Raw genomic sequence first — 6,813 nt, 5'->3', positions numbered from 1 at the left:
AAAGCGAATAAGATGAGGCGTGACGGAAAAGAAATCCAGACCAAGCACCTGATACTCACTTTCAATCAAGTGTTCTGCCCGAGTCCATCGAGGCCGGGTAACATCAAACTTCGTGTGAGGCCATACGTGCCAAATCCTCTGAGATGTTTTAAGTGCCAGCGATTTGGGCACAGTTCACAGAACTGCCGAGGGCGGCAAACTTGTGCGAAATGCAGTAATCATGAACATACCTCTGAATCCTGTGAAAAATCTCTTCACTGTGCGAACTGTAATGGGGAGCATGCCGCGTACTCGCGGTCCTGCCCATGTTGGAAGAAAGAAAAGGAAATCGTTACAATTAAAGTAAAACAAAACATTTCATTTAAAGAGGCACGTCGGCAGGTGTCCTACCTACCAAAAACCAGCTTCGCCGAAGTGGTGCGTCAGGGGGCTGCACCACAACGGCCTTCGGCGGCTGCCTGGCACACGCGTAGTGAGCCAGCGGTGACGCCATCCGCCCCCTTGGCGGGTGCAGCCAGTACTGCTCCGCCATCCAAAGTGGGCCCATCAACCTCCGGGCTGGTGGGCTCCAAGGCCCCGTCTTTCGAGGCGAGGCTTTCAAGGCAACCACATCGCTCGAAAGAGCGCGTGTCCAGCGCCTCGTAAGAGGCCATGGACACAACACCGAGCGTGAGGGCGCAGTCAGCGCCTAAGGAGCGGCGCGATTCCATCGACCGCTCCAGAAAAAGAAAAATCTCGTGTCACGGCGCCTGGAAAGGGCCCGTGAGCTAACTCTATATTCTTGAACACACAGCATAAAAATCTATCAAAAGGAACACACAAATCCTACAATGGAATGTGAGAGGACTTCTCCGTAATCTCGATGATATCACAGAACTCCTCCATAAATATACGCCAAAAGTGCTGTGTGTTCAGGAAACACATTTAAAACCTACACAAACAACTTCCTCAGACAATATGCTATATTCCGTAAAGACCGTGATGATGCTGTTGCCTCGTCCGGAGGTGTAGCAATAATTGCAGATCAATGTGTTGCATGCCAGAATCTCTCCCTTCAGACACCACTGGAGGCGGTGTCTGTGCGAGCAATACTTTTCAACAGGTTGGTAACAATCTGTTGTATTTACGTACCGCCAAACTATAAACTCGGCAAAACGGAATTTTACGCGCTAATTGACCAGCTCCCGGAACCATACATAATTGCCGGTGATTTTAATGCCCACAGCACTCTGTGGGGAGACTCCCGGTGTGACGCCCGTGGTCGGCTTATAGAGAACTTTTTATTAACCTCTGGTGCGTGTCTCTTTAACAAAAAAGAGCCCACCTATTATAACCTCCACCATAATTCATTTTCTTCTATAGATCTAGCGATTGGCTCTGCTACCCTCCTGCCTTATATAGAATGGAATGTCATTAAGAATCCATTTAGCAGCGACCACTTCCCTGTGACGTTGACCTTGACAGAGGAACATGGCAGTCCTCCGCACGCGCCCCGTTGGAAAATAAAATCAGCTGACTGGAAAGGTTTTAAAGAGTCAACCTACTTATCACCAAATTTTATCAACGATTTTAGTATTGACGACGCAGTAGCATATTTTACTAGTTTTGTACTCCACGCAGCTGAAAAATTCATTCCACAAACAAAAGGCCTCTCATGTAAAAGGCGGGTTCCCTGGTGGAATGACGAGTGCAGGCTGGCACGAAAGAAACAGAACAAAGCCTGGGGCGCACTGCGTCGCTCCCCGACTGCGGAAAATCTTATGGAATTCAAACTGGCAAAATCCCAAGGACGGCGTACGCGGCGACAGGCAAGGAGGGCTAGCTGGGAGAGGTTCCTCTGTGGCATAACATCCTACACCCAAGAGTCCAAAGTATGGAATGGCCTAAGAAAGCTAAAGGGGCAGGAAATCCACCCATTGCCTTTAGTTGACGACCAAGGGAATACCTTGGAAGACCAGGCCAACGCTCTGGGCGAGCACTTCCAGCGTGTGTCAAGCTCCATGCATTACTCAGAAGCATTCATAAAATATAAACAAGTAGCTGAACTTAAGTCACTGGATCGTAAATGCCGACCGAATGAACCATACAACCGTCCATTTAATATTGCCGAGCTGAGAGCTGCCTTGAGCGTATGCAGGAGCTCTACACCGGGAGCTGATAGAATCATGTATGACATGATCAAAAACTTACACACTGACACGCAGATGACACTTCTGGGCCTTTTCAACTCTATCTGGGCTGCCGGATACATCCCATCCTCATGGAAGCAAGCTATTGTTATTCCAGTTTTGAAGCTGGGTAAAGACCCTTCCTTGGCGGCAAGTTACCGCCCGATAGCTCTCACAAGCTGCCTGTGTAAGCTTTTTGAAAAAATGATTAATCGCCGACTTATACATTTCCTTGAACTGAACAATATGCTTGATCCCTATCAGTGTGGCTTCAGAGAAGGGCGGTCCACAACTGATCATCTTGTGCGAATTGAAGGAGATATCCGTGATGCATTTCTACACAAACAGTTTTTCTTGTCGACATTCCTTGATATGGAAAAGGCGTACGACACAACTTGGCGTTACGGAATTTTACGAGACTTGTCGGGAATGGGCATCCGTGGAAATATGCTAAACGTAATAGAAAGCTACTTGTCTAAACGTACCTTCCGTGTGAAAATCGGCAATGTTCTATCACGTGAATTCATACAGGAAACTGGTGTACCCCAAGGAGGTGTGCTCAGCTGTACACTGTTTATCGTGAAGATGAACACGCTTCGTGCTTCACTACCGCCAGCTATTTTTTATTCTGTCTACGTAGACGACATACAAATAGGTTTCAAATCCTGCAACCTCACAGTCTGTGAGAGACAAGTACAACAGGGCTTGAACAAAGTGTCCAAGTGGGCAGACGAAAACGGATTCAAGGTGAACCCCCACAAAAGCTCTTGTGTTCTTTTCACCAGGAAGAAAGGGCTTGTTGCAGATCCCACTATCGAAATGTATGGACAACGAATACCTGTCAACAAAGAGCACAAGTTCCTAGGCATCATACTTGATTTTAAACTTACTTTCATTCCACATATAAAATATCTCAAGGTGAAATGTCTAAAAACAATGAACTTACTAAAAATTTTATCTCACACATCCTGGGGTAGTGACAGGAAGTGTTTAATGAATCTTCACAAGAGTCTCATTTCATCACGACTGGACTACGGTAGCGTGGTATATCACTCTGCCGCCCCTAGTGCGCTGGAGATGCTGGATCCCGTCCACCATCAAGGTATCCGCCTGGCCACTGGCGCTTTCAGAACAAGTCCCATTGAAAGTTTATACGTCGAATCAAATGAGTGGTCACTCCATCTGCAGAGAACATACACCAGCCTCACATATTTCCTTAAAGTCCGCTCTAATCATCAGCATCCATGTTTTAATACCGTTAACGATATGACGTGTGCTACACTTTTTGGTAATCGTCCCTCTATAAGACAGCCTTTCTCACTGCGTGTCAGGGAGCTTAGCGAAGAAATGGATATCCCAATTCACGAACATCGCTTAATGCCTTCAGCCAAGCTGTTACCACCTTGGGAGTGGCAGGTGGTAGCATGTGATATGTCCTTTGTAGAGGTTACAAAGCACGCTTCAGAGGTTGAAATCCGAATGCATTTCCTAGAATTACAGTCCAAGTACCCGTGCGCAGAATTTTACACAGACGCTTCTAAATCACATGCCGGAGTATCCTATGCAGCCGTCGGCCCGTCCTTCTCGGAATCCGGCGTGCTTCACCAAGAAACAAGTATCTTTACGGCTGAGGCCTACGCAATATTGTCAGCTGTAAAGCATATAAAGAAATCAAAACTTCAAAAAACTATTATATTTACAGACTCTCAAAGCGTCGTAAAAGCCTTGAAGTCACCCTGTAAACAGAAAAACCCTATTCTCATTGAGCTCTATTCTGTTCTTTGTAGAGCATACGCAGCTAACCAACATGTCATTATATGCTGGGTGCCTGGGCATCGAGGCATCGAGGGCAATGTTCTTGCCGACCAAATGGCCACATCAGTCACAACACCCGCTATTAACCCTACAGCTGCTGTTCCTGCAACAGATTTGAAACCTTTCTTGCGAAAGAAACTGCGAAGCCACTGGCAACGCTTGTGGGACGCTGAAATAAATAATAAGCTTCACTTCATTAAACCACAGTTAGGTTTCTGGCCTCCCGTAACGAAAACACGACGAACTGATGTCCTATTCTGTCGTCTCAGAATAGGACATACATATGGCACCCACAATTTTTTGCTTACTGGTAGTGAACCACCAACCTGTGGTAGATGTGGTGAGAGGCTGACTGTCCTCCATGTCCTCGTGGAGTGCCGGGAAGCCGAAACAGAAAGGAAGAAATATTTTTCACAAGCGTACCGGTATCATGTCCCGCTTCACCCCATTATGTTTCTTGGCGAAGAACCGATTTTTAATGCCAAAGCAGTCGTCGATTTCTTGAACGATGTGGTCCTGCATGTTATTAGGCCAACTAGTTCGTAGCGCATCCTCTCTCCAGAGGATGCCGCTGTGATAGTTTCTTATAGCACATGCCTCCAGGCCCTTGAGGTTCAAGGGCTCTGTCTAGGCAGTAGTGCTTCTTAATAATCACTGCATCTTAAATATTTTAAATGTCGTGTCATTCTTTCTCAATGCATTCTTCATTGCATAGTACACCTCATTAGTCATTGCCATGATTTTAGTACATGTATATTTTACGCACTTTACAGCGATTATTTTTAGGCCCCTTTACAGCCCCGTCACATCTACTTCTCAGAATTCATCACTTCACTGCGAACTAACAAACACTGGCATGGCGCTCTTTGGCCATACCTGGCCCTTGCGCCACTAAACCACACACATTCATTCATTTCATTCATTCATGCATCTTAAATATTTTAAATACCGTGTCATTCTTTCTCAGTGCATTCTTCATTTCATAGTACACCTCATGAGTCATTGCCATGATTTTACTACATGTATATTTTACGCACTTTAAAGCGATTATTTTTAGGCCCCTTTACAGCCACGCTTCATCTACTTCTAAGAATTCATCGCTCCACTGCACACTCACAAACACTGGCATGGCGCTCTTTGGTCATAACTGGCCCTTGCGCTATAAAACACCACACATCATCATCAACCCTTTGTTCTCTCCTTTTCCCAGGCACTGCAAAAATAGAGGAGGCGCTGGCTTAAAACATTAACAGATCAGCCGCAAGAGACGATTAGAGTACTGGTGGAAGAAAAGCTGGGAAAAGATGGATACGACCTGATCTCTTAAAATCATAGGTAGCAGTACAATGTAAATTTTTGAAAAAGAAAAAAAAATAGAATGAGAAGTATACACAAATGCTAGATAAAGAACATGTATAGTATACCTGATCAAATCGGGCAGGCTAGGTGACTATTTGTCGCCACCCCGTTTCAAAGGGGATGCCAATAAATCATCATCATCATCATTCAGCCTCGGCGGCAAGGCGCGTGCTGCCGCTGCTGCGGCTTCCTGCTTGCATGTGCGGCCGCGCTGTTTGGAAGGCACGCTTTTTGTTCGCGTGCGTTTCATGAGCTTGTGCTTGGGTATTGTCGCCAAGGGCCCTCGACAAAGGTGGCAGCGGCCTTGTGAGGGGCGTTTGAAATAGGTAGAAAGCGCTTCGTTCCAAACTGCAATTCTGGATACCGGGCTTGTGCGGAGCGTGTGCCTTTATTCAAAGCGCCGTCCGACAGCGGTCGTCGAGAGGAGTGACGCCGTGCAAATCTGAGGGCAGACCGAACTCTGCCTGCGCCAAGCATTTTTCAGAGGATATGATATCGACGGCATATTACGCGGAGCTCGATAAACTGGTGCTAGTTGACGCGCCAAATAGCCTTGTTCTCTCTGCAAATGCAGTTCCAATCTTATTTCCTAACTGTCCAAAGAACCTCACACGGTCAAATAAACCTCAAAAGCCGCTGCGAAAGAGAGAACCTCCTGTGTGCCACAAAAACTGATGTGTGCCACAGCAAACAGACATACAGACAATGAACATTATTAAAGGTCCTGAGGAGGTGCCACAGCAGTTTGTGCATATCTTGCTGCATGTATATGATATATACGGGTGTCTAACTATGATGCACCAAGATTTAAAAAATATGCAAATGTCACTTAGCTGGACAGAACCAAGGTATTGTTGTCTGCCGTCGCTTCGAGATATTCAGATTATTTTTTGCATTCCGCCCAATTTCACAGTTATTTTCATAATTGCTTAATCAACTTTTCTAATGGTATAATTAGATAAAAAGTGTGAACAAGAGACCTGCACAGCAACATGGAAAACTCCCTATACAGTTTTCTGTTGCTCAATACTTGATACATAAAAGTGTTTTCCGAGCGCGAGAGAAACCAGCGAATACACGCAAAATTTGCCGCGCGACTGGCCGCTCGAGTTAATTTGCGTGTATTCGTGGGCTTCTTTCACGTTCGGAAAAAAACTTCTACTTAGCGCGTATTGAGCAACAGAAAGCTGCATCGGGAGTCTTTGATGTTGCGCAACAATTTTCTAATTGACATTTTTATCTAATTATAATATTTAAGAAGTTGATTAATTAAGACTAATTATGTAGTTAGGCGGAATGTAAAAAATAATCTGAGTAGCTCGCGAAGGGACGGAAAACAACATTACCTTGTACTGTCCAGCTACGTGACATTTGCATATGTTAAAATCATGGTGCATGATAGTTAAGACACGCAGTATATATTATATACATGCAGCAAAATTTGCACAAACTGCTGTGGCACACAGCAGTT

Source organism: Dermacentor silvarum, chromosome 3, assembly GCF_013339745.2.
Source record: "Dermacentor silvarum isolate Dsil-2018 chromosome 3, BIME_Dsil_1.4, whole genome shotgun sequence".
Lineage (NCBI taxonomy): Eukaryota > Metazoa > Arthropoda > Arachnida > Ixodida > Ixodidae > Dermacentor > Dermacentor silvarum.
This window is presented reverse-complemented; position numbering follows the sequence as displayed.